This window comes from Thermobia domestica, chromosome 18 (genome assembly GCF_964235325.1).
Source record: "Thermobia domestica chromosome 18, izTheDome1.hap1.1, whole genome shotgun sequence".
NCBI lineage: Eukaryota > Metazoa > Arthropoda > Insecta > Zygentoma > Lepismatidae > Thermobia > Thermobia domestica.
In genome coordinates, this window is record NC_137471.1 from 66,707,056 (window position 1) to 66,724,864 (window position 17,809).

Genomic DNA, 17,809 nt, shown 5'->3' on the forward strand with positions numbered 1-17,809 from the left:
CTTACATACCCCATCCCCCCATATCCTCATACTATTTATCATAAAAACAAGAAAACTATACATACAGCATACACAGAACGATATATATATTCTTAAAAGTATATTACCTTATATTCCCCCCTCCCCCATACCTTCCCACAAACCTAGTATTATAGATACATACCTCAAGTTTCTGTTTACATTTGGTTGCTACTGCTCATCTTTGTGAAGAAAGAAAGAAAGAAAGAAAGAAAAAAAAAGAACATCATTCCCGAGATTGGTGTACATTGGCTAAGGCTATCAGATATTGCTTCAAATTTCTTTTGAATGTCGCAATTGAGGGTGAATTCCTTACATCTGGTGGAAGTCTGTTCCATTCTCTAATACCAGAGATTGTGAATGAATTAGCCATTTGATTCGTATTATGACGAGGTATCGACAACAGTGTTGATCTGCTAGAGCGAGTATCACGATTGTGGCTATCTCTAACATACTGCAGTTTATTGTAAAGATATATAGGCACACCAAATTTCAAAACTTTAAATAAAATTGTCATTGATTGGTATATGTAGCGAGCTTGGATGTTTAACCAGCCCAATTCATTAAAAAAAGGCGTCAAGTGATCAGAACGTTTGAGATTAAAAACAAACCGAACGCATGCATTCTGAACCCTCTGTAACTTTCTTAGCGCTTCTTTATTTACATTGCCATAAGCTCCAATGCAATAATCAATATGTGATAGTACGAGGCTTTGTACTATAGATGCCTTAATTGGATAAGGCAACATATTTTTCAAACGGTATAGAGAGTGCAGTGCACCAAACGCCTTTTTGCATACATGATTTATATGATCCGCCCATAGAAGATTCTGATCAAATATGAGGCCAAGATTTTTCACTTTTTCATCAAACGCTATATGTGTGCCATTTAATGTAATTTTAGGAAGCTCAGTGCTCTGCAGTCTGGAAAGGATATTTCTCGAACCAATTATGATACATTTAGATTTATTGGGATTTAGATATAAATTATTAGATTGGGCCCAGGCACTTATGCGTTCCAGGTCTAAATTTATGAGTGAGATAGTGTCATTTATGTCTCCAAGATCTGTCGAAGTATATACTTGTACATCATCTGCATATAAGTGATATTTAAGGTGACGAATTTGTTGAGACAAGTCATTTATGTATATAGAGAACAGAATCGGTGCTAAGACTGTTCCTTGACTGACTCCACAGTGCACTGTTGTCCATGAACTTTGATTGTCCAGAACAGAAACACGCTGATATCTATTTTGAATGTACGAACGAAACCATTTAACCGACGTATCTGTGAAATGAAAGAATGACTTAAGTTTTGTTAAAAGAATTTCGTGATCGACCGACTGGAATGCTTTAGTGAAATCTAAAAGTAAAAGTATTGTGAGTTGTTTCTTGTCTATGCTTTCTCTAATGTCATCTGTAATTTTTATAAGAGCCGTATGTGTGGAGTGTCCTTTTTTAAAACCAGACTGATATGGACATAAGAGATCATGGGAAGTTATAAAATCTGACATTTGATTTAATACAATATGCTCCAAAACTTTCGAAATACACGACGTCACATTTATTGGTCTATAATCGTTCGCCGTTATTGGTTGTGCAATTTTCTTGAGGGGATGAATGAGAGAAAATTTCCACTGGCTAGGAAAACAACCCGAAAGTAGGGAGGAATTGCATATGTCCATTAAAGGGAACAGAATGTATCTCATGATCTTCTTAAGGAATTGTAGTGGGATGTCATCAGCCCCTATTGAATTGGATGTAATTTTTTTCAGAGCTACCTCTATTTCTGGGACAGAAACCGTTCTAAATTTAAATTTTTCGTGAATGCTTGGGTTTTCGCGTATGTTTTTCAAAGTAGATTCTTTTGTAACACCGTCTATAGTTGGGACCTGAGCAAAGTGATCGTTTAGTTCGTTAAGCGGAATGTGTATAGATTGTACGTCAGTCTGACGGTTTCCTATACCGAACATGCGTAACTTATTCCAAAGGTATTTGGGGTTATTGCTTTGAGTGCATAGATCAGCAGCAAATCTAATTTTAGCAGTTCGAACTTTTTGTGTACATTTATTTCTGAGGATTCTATATTCTTCAAAAGTATTGGCAGAACCACTAGGATTAATTTTCTTGGACAATTTAAATTTCTGATATGCCAAGTCCCGTTCTTTCATGAGCTGCAAAATGTCTGGTGTGATCCATGGGTTAGCAGGTTTTTTAAATCTTTTGGTTTTTTTAGGTGCATGTTTATTGAGGAGAGTGTGAATAAAGCTATTAAATAATTCTAGCTTGCCTTCAGTGGAAGGTATAATTAGGATGTCATTCCAGGGTATTTGCGCTGCGTCCCTATCTAATGCTTCATCATTTATGTGTTTTAAATTTCTAAAAGTGGAAATTTTAGGTCTATATTTAGGAACTTTTAGTGAATAGCTAGCGTATATTAAATCATGACGTGAAAAACCGGGGGCAGGAAATTGCCCATGACTGACAATTCTAGAGGGGTCTGCAGTTATAATATGATCTAAGAGGCTTTCACTATTTATTGTATGGTGCGTTGCCTTCAACGCACACAGTGAAAGGTTAAGTGAGAGAAGGGATTCTTTGTACTTTTTACACTCATCTTTCGTCGAAAGTAAATCATAGTTTGTGTCCCCACAAACCATGATATGTTGGTATACGGGAATATATTTAGATATCTCGTTTAGGAAGTTGTCAAATTTTGCTTTAGGTGGTCTATACACCACTGCTAAGAGCACCTTTTGGTGGTTTAAATTCACTTCTAATATAAGGAATTCACTCTCGCATGTATAAATATTAGGCGATTGACTCACCACTTTCACTTTTAGGTCGTTTCGTAGATACGCACATACTCCTCCCGCCCCCTTCCCCGTGCGATCGACTCTCAAAAGTTGATAGTTTGGGAGTTCGATCAAAGCGTTACTCAACGATGGTTTCATCCAGCTTTCCGATATTAAGATGGCATGCATGTTTAAGGAGTTAAAAGTAGCTTTGAATTCGTCTATTTTCTTCAAAAGAGACTGAGCATTCAGATGACAAATGTGCATAGCTTGTGGATGTTTACCAACCGCCCCCTGCAGTTGGAGAGAAAGTCTCAGAGCGGGTGGGTTTACGGTACCGCAATTGTCTCTCGAGGGGGATTCTTCTAGGTCATTCACCGTGACATCACCCAACTTTGACAGCTATTCAGGGAACAGTGTTTCTAACTCAATATCGATATCACCAAGTACCATGCTACTTAGAAATCACGATGTAAAAAAAAAAAAAAAAAAAAAAAAAGAGAGAGAGAGATTAATTGAGTAAACAGAACATCAACACTTACCAGTCTCGGGACATTGCGGACTTTATAACTTATCATCAGTAACACTTCAAACTTCACGTTAGACGTAAGCACATAAACTCTTACGAGGCTATTATAAACTTTGCGAATAACACTTGAAAATAATAGTGTTAGTACTATATCTAGTTCATACTGAGAACCTAGCACACTAATGGATAAAAACATTGAGGTAACCAGAAACTCACATAAAAGAATATACATAAACACCCAAAAAACACACACTGACAAAGACACAAACAAACATTGATGCACAATACATTCATCTTCACACTTCATTGAACGTAATTTATACTACACCCTCTGTCCTCCTCACTACCATCGTCTGTAGTTTTTTTTTTTTTTTTTTTTTTTTTTTTATGAAAAAGGCTTGGCTCAAACTTTGTGCTTAAAGTCTACTAAGATACTTATTTGCACTCCACACTGTTTAAGTTTGTTCCTCCCCCATCTGAATCATGGAAAGTTCATTTGCATTGCTAATTGTGTATTTCTGCCGTCCACACAAAATTACAATTCGTCCATCGGAAGTCCAACAATTCCGAATCCCAAACTTTTCCTTCGCACTCCTAAGCAGCTTCTGTCTATTCTTGGTGAGGGACTCCGTTACAAGTATTTTCGAGCCCTTCAGTTTTTTCTTGCTTTTCCATACAAGGTCCCTGTAGCGATAGGAGATAAATTTCACTATGAGAGGTCGATGACCTTCTTTCACCACTGTAGCAGCATTTCTTCTACGGGGAGTTCCCACCCTATGACACCGATCTATTACTGCGACGTCTAATTCAACATTCAATTTGTTTTTGAAAACATCTAAGATCATAGTGGTCGCATCTTCATTAGGAGTCTCGGGTAGCCCATGGATTAGCAGACAGTTACGGCGACTATATTGCTCCAATTCATCAATTTGGTCCTGATTCGAAGCAAGGGACGACTTTATGCTGTCAATATCTTTGCGCAGTATCGTGATTTCAGTTTTAATCTTTTGTATCTCACTTAATACAGACACCAAGTCCGCATCCTTCTTGTCTTCGTCGCTCCGCAGTCCACTGCCCTGTACACTTGCTGATGATTTCGGAGATTCTAGTGCCTTTGAGACAGTTTCTTCTAATTTGCTAATTGTTTTCTCCAGGGAATCACATCTATTTTCGAGTGACTTCTCCACAGACTTTTCCACCTTTTTACCCTTTGGATTCACCATTGCTAACGAAGTTTGCAACACTGTATGAAGACACCAACAGAAGACAAATGAAGCAAAACACTGTTTTTTTCTTTTCAGATCTTAGGCACAAATATCTGTTAATAAATACCCGGCTATCAGTTCATATGAAAGCAAAAACACTATTTATATACTGAGCCATCACTGTTGGTCAGACGTTGAACTAATATAATTGTGAGTAGCAGCATTTACCACAAGAAACTGACAATAGTAGAGAGAGCGAAATTACACACCAACCAGCACCTCCGCCATCTTGTCAGTTCTTCCTCTCTCTCTTCCTCTCTCTTCCTCTCTCTTCCATTACTGGGTTTTACCTCTCTCTTTCTAGAAAATACTATAAAAAATATAGATCTGCGACATTAAGGTATATAAAAAAACACTCCTATCCTGAAATGATATCAACTTAGATGTTTGAACCCCTTCCCCTTGATGACATTCTGTACACGCCACTGCACACCACCCTTACAAGAAATTCCACTTTATTTTTAATTGATTTAGAATTCAAAATCATTAATCTATCTTAACACAATACATGTAGTCTCTTGTCTTGTTGAAATAATTAGAACGCAATATCTGACCTTGTTAATACACACTGAGGAATAATCAACAGAATTAATTAGTGCGCGGGAATTATGTGGATACTGTTTAACAGCAGAGCGTGAGTTGTTTAACAGTGGCGTGTATGGCGAAAAACAATTACCGGTGAATAATAATGGATCTACTGTATGTTAAAAATAGAAACACCATATCACATCATACAATTTGATTTTTGGGAGAAAAACCAACCCAACCTGCGTGTGAAGCTGTGAAATGTGTGTAGGAAGCAAGCAACAAGCAGCATTAATTCATTATCTGTACAATCCTGAAAATAAATGTACGACCACAATCGTACATATAATCCTTTTGCATGCTTTCTATTATTAACTTTTTTTTTCTCTACCAACGTTCGTTAATTGAGAAATTGCGTGCATTTGACATCACTGTTTTCAATTTCTGATTTCTACTCTCCCGTTCTTTTTATTTTTCATTTTCTTTGACTCCCTCCTAGTCTTACTCCTCCCGAAACCCCTGCACCACAACATCAAAGTTTATCTGCATTTGAAGATCTACAATAGCTTATGTTTCCTGCCTCGTTTGACTTTGTCTCTATGTGTGTATATTTCATTATCGTGTACGCTTGATTAGGTTTTATTATGTCAGTCTATAGTTATGATTGTGTGTAAAAATATGTGATATATATATGAAAAATATATATAACGGGAAAGGGAACTAGCATAATATTATTTTCTCAATGTCATCACGAATGCAATGTAAATATACAAACAAAAGGTTTGCTTTTATTATTATTATTATTATTATTATTATTATTATTATTATTATTATTATTATTATTATTAATAATAATAATAGAACATGTTTATTACCTTTAGACTATGTGTAGTAATATATCGCAAACATGTGGGTGTAACTTTATCGTTATTAGCTGATATAGAAAAGTGGGTCGACTTTACTGAGAATCTGTACTTGTAAGAAATTTTACACAAAGAATTTCGGCTCGCTTCTCAGCTCGAGTCTTGGCTCGCTCGCTTCTCAAAAGACTTTTACTCGTCTCGTCTTGTTTCGTATACACACACAAATTTTATCCCGTGATCAACGAACTTAAAAAGTTCGTTACTGAATTCTCTATGTATGTGTGTGTGTGTCTGTTATTTGCGAATTTTTAAATTTTGAGTCCTCCATTCGATAGAACATCAAAAACTACCTGAACGAAGTGATGGAATTTTTTGTGTCACTCTTATCTTTCCCGATATCTCTATCTTGACCAAAAATTTCCAACTTCGGAAGATTTAAGGAGCCATATCTCGATAACCGTAGGTCATAGAGAGATGATATTTTTGTTGATTAATACCAAAGAATGTGGTGAACATTTTGGTACCAAATAGTAACCGGTGGCCACTGGTCAACTGGCCACCGTTCCCTAGATATTGGCTAAAAATTTCGGATTTCGGGAGATTTAAAGAGACATATCTCGGAAAGCGTAAGTCATAGAGAGATGATATTTTGCGAATTTTCCAAATTCGAGCCATCCATTTTGAGAATTTCTTCGTAAAACAACATATCGTAGAACGTTTTAACAGAATTCTTAACCAAAACACGTGGGAAAAAATTAGTACTCAAGAAAATTATAAATGGACAGATATACAGTATTTCAAGAATTGTTTAGTGAGTATAAGAGAACAATTGGTATAAAGCCTTTACAAGTTAAGAAAAATTTATTTCTTTTTAAATTCGTTCTAGCAATGCTCTTGGAGCATTCTCAACTGGTTTTGTTCTTAAGATGGATCACCACCCGGAAGTCAGTACATATTTTAGCTCATGCCCTTAACTACTGCGCAATGAAACGTTACATATTATAAATATTGCACTATAAGATAGAGTATTGTTTCAGCTACAGCACAAGACACTGATTCATTTGGTTGTCTCTCCTGATATCGAAAAATGTAAATAAAAGAAAATATTTGATTCGATTTACAATGAGCACACAAGATGGCACTTACTGTTAGGTCTTACTAGAAGTGCTCCGTTTTATGAAATGTTTATTTGAATGTGTAAAGTACTTTAAAAGTAACGACCTTATTGCGAAATAAATATATTGGTTGACCGTTTTTCGTGTTATGTTTCACATTTTATTTAAATATTAATTTACATTTAAGGAAATGGATTTTGAGAAGAAACTTGCGCAGAACGCCATAATGCGTTGTTGCCAAATTTATACGCTTAATTCCTGGTTTCTAGCGTTGCAGTTCGAGAAGCGGAACTTAGCTGTGAATTGCGGTAAAAATAAAAAAAAACTAATTTCTCCAGTAAGTATCCAAGCAAAATCCCATGATTACTTCCTTTATTATCTGGCAATAGCAAACTCGACACTAACTGGCAACGCCGCACTATTCAAGCAGTGTTTAGCATAATACCAGGAACACCTAGTGATCTACCTTAATTTAATCTGCAAATTATCAGAATCCTTTAGTATTACGAGTAGTCCCAACCGAATGTGATATAACAATATTTAAATCAAATTTATTATTGAAGTAGATTGTGTAATAATATGAATATCCTTAGACGTTGATAAATGCTCTTCGTTACAATCATTTTATCAATTTATAGTTTTTTTTTTTTTTTTTAATACTATGAATCATTTAACATTAAAACAATGTTTGAGATCTGTAAGACACGCGAACTAGTGGTGTCCACGAAATTCGTGTAATTTCTCGTTTCGGCCCGAATTTAAAAATGTACAGGGTGTCCGAGAAGTCCTTCCCTGATTAGAGAAATTGATAACTCAGGCTAGAAATAAGATAGAAATATGAAACTGGTGTTGAATTGTTTACAAACTATAAAAGTTATGTCAAGGATGAGGTCTACCGAACACGTGTACCAGATCTTGAAACCCTGCAGCAACGAATAACCACAGTCGTTGCATCGATCCCTCCAGTGATGTTGGCTAATGTGTGGGTGGAAATTGAATATCGCCTAGATGTGCTACGTGCTACCAAGGGTGCTCATGTGGAAGTGTACTGATGTGACCAAAACTTTTATAGTTTGTAAACAATTCAACACCAGTTTCATATTTCTATCTTATTTCTAGCCTGAGTTATCAATTTCTGTAATCAGGGAAGGACTTCTCGGACACCCTGTATTTCTTGTTTCGACTTTAATTTCGTTAAGAAATTCTAATTTATGCAATATATTTTAAAAAGAAGGTGGATAAGTGGGGGATAGGAACAGTGACCACTTGTAATATTCTCGATATACGGTATCCAAGCTTTTCTTGACAATATAAGAAGTTTGAGTGCTTTATATAAAGAAAGTTACAAGTGTACAGTGGTATTATCTTAAATCTTTTGCTTTTTTTAATACTGCAGAAATCAAAGGCTTATATAAAATATTCTTTATGCATATGTGAAATTTCTAACAAGTAAATATCTAAGTAAACTATTCAACACTTTTGAGGTGTTCTCCCACGGTTACATAGCGGACTTTTGGTACACGCTGAAATTCATTGGTTATAGTGCATGATTCCGAGGTCTACAAAACAGGTTTCAGAACTACAGTACCAAATGTCAAATTGGAAAATCAGGTGTCTCATGTAAACTGGCCTGCTCAGAATCCCAACCTTAATCTCATCGACAATTTCTGGGAGGAAATTAATGATAGATTTTGTCTTTACAACATCTGATTCAAAGTACTAATCACTATATTCACGATGTAATGCAATAAAATCCTTCATAGACTACTAAGGAGGTTACCATATTCAGTGCACAAGATAAATTACAGTGACCATAACGACTCGTGAAGCCTGGGTTCAATACTAGGGATGGCCAAAAATTTTCGGATCCGGATATCCCGGATCCAGTGAGATCCGGATCCGGATCTCGGATCCGAATCTCAGATCCGGATCTCGGATCCGAATCTCAGATCCGGATCTCGGATCCGAATCTCAGATCCGGTTCTCGGATCTGGATCCGAAACTCGGATCTCGGACCTGGATCCGGATCTCGGATCTGGATCCGAAATTCGAATCTCAGATCTTGATTCGTATCCAAACCTACATCTGAAATTGTGATGATAAAATTGAATATCTAAAATTCGTTAAAACTTTTTTTCGGATTCACTGATATAGTAGGTTGCTGTGCTTTTAAATGTTTCCATAACACGTTTGTGTTACCTTTGTTCTTTATTTTATTTTAACCTTGCAATATTTACATGTTGCACTTTCTGTCGAAGTCTCTTTAGTAAAATGTTTCCCAGTTTGATTTCTTCCCATTTCAGAGTATAGTGAACTGTCTGAAAACTGATGTTAATAGTAACAAATTCTTCTGTTTAGCTCCTCTTCGAAACTTAATGTTAGCTTCACATTGAAAATGTTTATTTTATTCTCAGAAAATAAAATTTCTTCTTTTCTCATATACAAATGAAATATCTTTTAGATAAGGCCCTTCTAATCGCAGGGATAGTAGACAAAACAAACTCTTTATTAATAGTAGTTTCTGACTCACGAGTCCAACCACCAACAAATGTAATAATGAATACCTTTCACTTCGAAGGTATATACAACAAAAAATATAGACTGGTTGGCGTAGAACAACAGTAGATTTTTAAACATACACACGAGAATTTCAGGAGAGCGATATGGTTGTGTCCGTTGTACGACTTTATTACCTAACTTATGGCTTGCCCTTCTGAGGTCGGGAGTTTGTTGAAGGAGTAAATATGAAAGAGATTTCTGTTATTTTTTCTTCACCCTCCTGGCTTCTTTAGTCATACATTGCAGGACGTAACCAAAACATATCCATGCATCGTATCATTGAAGCGTTTTGTGTTTTGTATATTAAAGTGTTCAAAAATATTTAACATATTCGCATTTGTTCATGTGGTCTCAGGTTCAATTCTCGGTGGGAACATACATGAGAAAATTGAAAGCTGAAACAATATGAAAATAGTATATAAAAGTCAGGAAATTGATATTAAAACTTTAGCTATCTATTGGGATTGTAAGACTGTAGTTAACCCACATGTTTCGTGAAGATGTATTACGTCGTTACTGTTTATTTACTATAAGCTACCAGATACATCCTCAGAGGCCATTTTACACTGTAGTAATCAACAGATGAAAACCTTGGAAAAGGAATGAAAGGGAGGTCTCCAGAGCCTTAGATCAAGGTACTAACCTAGCATTTGCCCAGTATAACTGAGGAACAACCCTGGAAAATCCTCAGTCAGGATGGATGGTCTCCGAATTCGAACCCGGTATTATCCAATTGCGAAGCAAGAATCCTAACAAGTAGCCTGAGCTTGCTCCGTATTATTATTATTTAATTAACGTAATGTTTTAAAATTAGTGCAAATTAAACCGTACTTTCTTTATTGCTGATGTTATAGTTAATAAGCCTACATGAGACATCAGTCCCCCATTAAGAAAGAATACTAGAACTGGAATTCAGGAAGCGAGGGTGAAGAGATTAATAAGGATGAGGAAATTATGTACGATGCAAAAACTGAGTAATTATGACTTCGTCACAGATATATTCACTTACATACGTCAATTAATATTTCTCTGATACAGTGCACTCTTACTTTCTATAGTGGCAGGAAAATGGCCCGCTTTTGTAAACGAACACACTAAGCACGTGCGTATAGGCGCAATGTCCGTGCAAAGAAACATAGGTAAAACTAGAAAAAAATAGGGAAAGCGAGGGGAAAATGATAAACCGCCCTTCAACTTGAAAAAAAAGAAGACTAAAAATAACTAAACTTAGAGCTACGAAAGACGCGAGGCGAATTTTATTGAAAAGATTGTTTTTGCTTAGTGATTAGTTGTGCTAACTATGAACATGAATTAAAAAGAAAACAAGTAGCTAGCTCTGAGTTTCCCAAACTAGTTGAAAAGAAAATATTGGATAAAATTTAATAATAAAGAAGGCATTTATGATAATTAAAACAAACTAAATTCTTGGCACGGCAGTCCTTTGGTTCCTACCAGCGGGCTTACGTTGAAAGTGGGGATGTGTAGTCAACGCATCGACACCCGAAGTCCCTAATGCCGGCTTTCCAGACTGCAGTCCGCTACCTCTTACTTAAGATAACTCCCCAATTGTCCTCACGTTGCTGGGTCAACATCGAAATTGTTGAGAGCCTCTCCGGGAATTGAACCCATGACCACGGGCACCTAAGGCGCGCTCTCTGTCTTCTATAGACGAAAAGCTATAGTTACACGCATTGTCTAATACAGAAATAAGTTCTGATTCTCTAATAGCTGCTGATGGTGATAGTGAAGGTTCACCGAAGCATGATCCCAAACCCAAACTGAGATACTGATGTCACTGGAATGCCTGAAAAGTCATTGTGGGTAAGTGAATTGCCCACTTGTCAGGATGAAGGGCGATGGTGATGTGAAATGCGGGGCTATCAGAGGTATTACTTATGATAATTGGATTTATAAATGTTGCCATAAACCCTCTTCAGGAAGAAAACTGTTAATCTTAGCTTTGAAAATGTTACATAAGGAGTTTTATTGCTATCATTAGGTTGCATTAGGAATTATCGGATTTATTTTAACGCTTAACTTTTACATCTCTTCTGATTTACGAATATTTAAATCGCGATTAAAATTAGTGATATTTTAAATCATTTCGAACCAACTTTATATATGGTTAGTCTTGTTGTATGGGAATAATTGAGACCAGAAGCAGTCTACAGGCTAAGTCCAAAAGAATCTTGGCCGACCTCCTGATAAACCACGTTTTTCAGCAAGGTGAATTGTGGCAATCCGATACCCACATGAGGAAATCTTCGGTTCAGTGTGAAAGCTTCCATAAGAACCAGCACTCTAATCAGTGAAATGTGCTTTGCTAATTTTTATTCAATGTGAAAGTACCTAACTTTATTGCTAAAAAATAAAAGGCATTTATTTCAAACAAGTCTCCATTACAGTTTTCGTATTTGAACACAACACTCATGAAAAGTCATGTTAAAGCGCAACTTGCCCCTTAAAAAGAATATTTATCTGTTTTTAGTTTCTCGTATTCCCCAAAGTACCGGTACATGGGGAATTAGTGCTCGCCTTCCGCTCGCATTACCTAGGTAAAACGGCTACGATCTTGGTACTAGCATTTGTTTCGGTGTCCAGATCTCAAATATTTATCTTTCAGCCTGATTCTATGTATGAATCCGAAATTTCAAATCTAGATAAGGGGCACCAAAATTCATAGTTTATTCTCGGTGCTCATATTGTGATTTACTAAATAATTATTACATCTAATTGTAAGGTATACATTTGATATTTAGAGCAGACTGAGCAAGATAAATATACATAAAAACTAGTCAATACTTGTCTTAACTGTTTGTTTTCTTAACTGTCAATGAAATAGATGTATTGAGGAATTTTAAATATTCGAGTTTTGTATTCCGGTTTCAAATATAAATATGTGTGTATTTCATCTCGGTCCTGCAACCGGGTGGACCTAGATTCGACATTCGAATTCTCATCCGAGTCAAATCAGATTATTTTTTAGTAAGGCAAGCATTTGATCTTTAGTGTACAATGAAGGAGACAAATAGACTTGTCAATATCCGTCTTAATTTTCTGTTTTCTTCTTCACTGTCAGGACTTCGTGAAATTACTTTCGGTGAATTTTTGATATTCAAGTTTATCACAATTTGGGTGGGATGTGGATTTGGATAAGAATCAAGATCTGAGATCCGGATCCAGATCCGAGATTCGAGATCCGGATCCAGATCCGAAATCCGAGATCCGGACCCAGATCCGAAATCCGAGATCCGGATCCAGATCCGAGATTCGAGATCCGGATCCAGATCCGAAATCCGAGATCCGGATCCAGATCCGAGATTCAAGATCCGGATCCAGTCAGATCCGGATCTTCGGATCCGGCCAGATCCGGATCCGGCCATCCCTATTCAATACCAGTCATAAAAGCATTTTGCTTCGGCTCCAATGCATCGGAAGTTTCCGTGGAGCCGCCTCGTGAACGCACACTAGAGAAAACGTTAAACAGCGTAAGTTTACCAACAATGTTGCTAAATTTTGAAGAAATGGCGAATGAGGATAAAAAAAATAATTATAGCATGAGTTGTAACAGTTATTCGAATTAAACGGTAACAATAATACGAACAATAACAACAAAGAAAATATAAAACAACAACAAAGCCAAATAAAAAACAAAACGAAACTTATCGACAATCTCACATCATCATAACGTCAAAGATGATTTCCGTGTAGCGGGAGAGATGACACTGGCAAAAAGTTTACGGATGGGGATTGGCAACCGGAGCACACCCTTGTGTCCTATTCGGAGTTACAACTGAGTCATGCTTCACGACTCCTTGCGTACCCTGTATTTCCTTATAGCGGAAAAAATACCCTTCGTTCATTTTGTTAGCAAATCTATATTATACATACACAGGGCCGTAACTTAAGGGGGGCAGGGAAGGGTTCAACTGCCCCCAGGGAAGCTCCCAGCCGTTCGAGGTGGGCCCATTTTAAGACAAAATTTTCTTACTGCAAATACGATACAAACATTAAATTGTAAATGAAGCATCAGACAGGTTCATTACTACATAAACAAAACAGCACACAAAAGGCAAATAAAACGAAAATGAGTTGTAGGCCCATTTCAGTAAAAAAAAAAAAAAAAAAAGTCTCCTATTAGGGGCCCTAGAAATAATATTTATTCGTATGGCTTTGAGATTTTTCAATATTGTCCCCTTAATTAATTTGTCATGTATGGAACGGGCCCAGAGGCGTAACAAACGACCCCACAGAACATGTCGTGCGGGAGGGCCCACAGCCTCCGGGGAGCCCATAAAGAATAAGAAAAGGATGGAAAGAGAAGGCCCAAAAATTAGAAAAGCAGCGTTTTGTAGGGGGCCCAAATACGCGTATTAATGCTTGTCCCCCCCCCCCAGAAAAAATTTAAGTTACGGCGCTGTACGTACATGCACTTACAACATAGCGAATCAACTTCTCATCACTGATGTTGTCCACGAGATGAGACGAGACGAGACGACAAACAAGCTCGTCTCGTATTTTTTTTTTCAAATTTTCGTCTAGTTTAGATTCTCAAAGAATTCTTTCTCCTTCTGTATTGCAAATTCATGTACAAATTTACGCCCTGATTTTTTTTCCTTAATTTCATCTGAAATTTATCACAATCCATCCGCGTCACGAGAGGTCCACGAAGTATGTGATATAACAACATTTTTATTGGAGTATATTATGTGAAATGACTTGGGTATCTTTAAACATTGCTAAATGCTCCTCAGTATGTTAGCACAACCTGAAGGGGTAATTTGGATAAGGGCTTATCGACCTATTTCCGGTAAAATGAGATACACATATTTTCTGCAAGTTTGAGCATGTCCGTATGTGTCTAGGTGGTGTTAAGGTAATATCTCTGCTCCGTAGCGAACGCCTGTCTCCAAAAATAATGTGTGAATACGTTGGTTAATTGGATAAGGGCGTTTGTTTTTCTGCTCTGTTGAAAAATTGAAGAATTGCTAGTTACGCCCTTATCCAAATTTACCCCATATTATATATATAATGTAACACTGAAATAGTATTTGAGATCTAAGATTTAGGTGAACTATAGTGCTTCCAAAATGTCTTGAGCCGTGGCAAAAATGTGAACTAAAGCTCACACCCTCAACACACCCACGCGTTGAACAAATAAGAGTTCAGCTACTGCTAAGCGAGAGAGCCTTGTAGCCATCTGCGCTAAAGGCAGTGGAATTCCTTCAGCCGATAGCAGCGCTTGGAACCGAAGACTAGGTGTCAAGTCAATGTGGTATATTTATAGTATTGTTTACTAGACTTCAAGGAATTTATCGTCTCGTCTCGCAAATGAGACTATACGTGGGTAAAACTACACATCACGTCCTTTATTATGCCTCAAGTTAACGTTTAACAGGTTTTGTTACATATGCTTTTGTTCTAAATACCATGTGGTCAAATTCTCGCATCTTTAAGCCCAAACTCCAATTTTGATTACCCATAATTCGGGAACCTAAAGTCTGCACACCATAAAAAATCAAAAGCTTGTAAAGCACGCCAAGGTTTACCACCATGCCATTTTTTTAATCAAAATTCATAGTGACCTTTTTATTTTATATTTTTTTTAAAAAAAATCACACTGTAAAAAGTACAGTGACTTTAAAAAAAACGAAGGTTGAAAATAAGGTAATGCTCCATTTCAACATAACGTCCCATCATTTTTGTCCATATAGTGTATAACATCGCGAAAGTGTACTTCATTAACGTCTGTACGTATTCAATGAACCTATTTTTTTTTCTTCATACTCATATGTAATGACTTTAGTAGAAAAAATATATTGATTATTAATTGTTGTCGTCTAGGGTACACACCCTTTGCAAGTTATACGTCAAGTACTAAGACTTGAATGGTGTTGACATTATTTCCTATGTAATTCGTAAGTCTTTAATTAGTAGTATAGCTTTCGAGTTTAACATAGATTCGTCACACCACAAGGTCATGTTGTACTGTTACATGGAAACGTTTATTTACGAAGATAGGTCAGTAAGAAAAATGGAAATATGTGACAATTTGTGTACTAAACATTAATTCATCGAAAAAAAAGAAAAACAGTTACAATATTTGCAAGTATACCACTGCGTAAGCACTACTAAACTTTAGCCTTTATATACCGGGCAAGGATTTTAATGAAATCATAGACTCTCACATTGGGGGGCACTGGTGACCCCCCTAATTATCATAGGGTGGTGTTTGATACGTCATTGGAAAGCTTATGGAACACTACTTCAAACGATGTAGCACTTGCGCAATTCCCTCCCTATTTGTACAAGAAGAAGAAGAAGCAGAAACAAAAATTCCTAAAAAGTATGAAAAAATAGAATTTAGGGGACCCTGGTAACTCTTACAATCACTCTATGCTGATAAAATGAAGCTAATGTGTAGGCAATGCACTTACGACAATATATATATATATATATATATATATATATATATATATATATATATATTAAAGTGGTAGCCATTCCTGCAATACAAAGCGAGATGAAAATTCACACTTGTGCAATTCCCGCCCTATTCGTAGAAAAAGAAAAAGAATCTGGCCAGAAAATAAATGTAACTTACGTCAAAAAGCTGAGACTCAAAAAATTGGTCAACTTTGCTCCTCTCCTACTCCCCCATATAAGCAACAAGTATTTTTGCAGGGTATCAGCGTGTAGCGGACTACTTCATTGCTTCACATATCAATTTTTATGACTGTATCCCCAAGGAGGGGGAGGGAACACCCAAAACTGGCGCAATAAAACAACAACAAGAAAAAAGGAACTTTACCCTCTCCCTCTCTGCTTTGGTACCGCTACATAAAATGCATATCGTCGGCAAGCTTCATCCTTCAGGAACACATTGATATCAAAATTATTTTCTTAGCTTAATTAGGGGCAGAGCGATTAAGGTTTACAGCCTTGACGCAGCAGTTGCGTCCTTCGGCGTTCAAAAGTTAGGTTCCTTTAGTAAAACAATTTCTTCGATTTAATTACACACTATCTATTCCATACACCCAACACTTTTCTTCTATGTCTATATATGCGTCTGTATAACAAAGAAATATTTCAGTTTAACGTCTCACGATTATGCAAGGATGATTAAGGCAAGTTAATGATTATGGAAAAATTGGTAGAATGAAAATGTAGAAGGGAACATTAGTAAGCGGAGAAACTCCACGGAAACGATGTTGTCCACCAAAAACTTACTTCCGGCTAGGAATCAAACCAGGGATCCCACGCACTAGAGGTAAGCATTCTACCACTAAGCCACAGTGCCCCCTATGTGAACAATGTGAAGTCAATTGAAAATATTGCAATGTAAGAATATTGAAAATTTAGGAAGAACGTTCTCTACTACCTACAAAATGCGATTCAAACACTAATACACAACATATTATGAAATCATACTTGTAGAGCTTCTTTTTATTATTATTTACAATTTAATATATTTTTATATAATAGCTGAAGTGCCCCTTGTTACCTGGTTTTAAACCAGAACCTGGATAAAATGACAGAAATAAGAATGCTCTTAGAAGTATGTGCCCACAGTGTTTTCAGAAGCTCAATGTATCATTCCAACAAGCAAAAATAAATAAATAAAGGGCCGTCCGACTGAACTTGGGCTGAAATGTCATTGGGGCTGTCACCAACCAGTTTAACGACCCCGGTAACTACGGATTTGACATTAGTACCAATCCCAACTCCTTTATCTATCTTGTACCTCCGGGAGACCAAAAAATAATCTCAAGAACTTCTTAATGGATTACCACCAAGTTTGGTCACAATGCAGAGGAACGAAAGTTAAAATTCAAATCCAATTTTGGAGCAGATATTGAAATCGGAAGTGGTAGATAGACAATGCTGCCAAATGCTTAAAAAAAAAAAAAAAAAAAAAAAATCCTGAAATTCCTTTGCTATTCTTTCTAAGATTAATATGTATTTGAAAAACCATAGCTGGAGATCTCCCCTCGTAGCTCTAAGGTTAGCGCATACGCCTTCTGCGCAGGAGGCTCGGGTTTGATTCCAGTGGGAGATCATGTGGTTCAGTTTCTATGCAAAATTGTAGGTCCACGTCTAATATATAGGCTCGGTGCTGAACCAGACTCTAACCCAACCAA

At 36.7% G+C, this 17,809-nt stretch overlaps 1 protein-coding gene across 2 annotated transcripts in view; it reads right to left on the reverse strand.

The window, feature by feature from the left end:
* Window positions 1–17,809, reverse strand: part of zfh2 (Zn finger homeodomain 2) — a 617,436-nt gene that overhangs the window by 535,635 nt on the left and 63,992 nt on the right. The window lies entirely within an intron of this gene.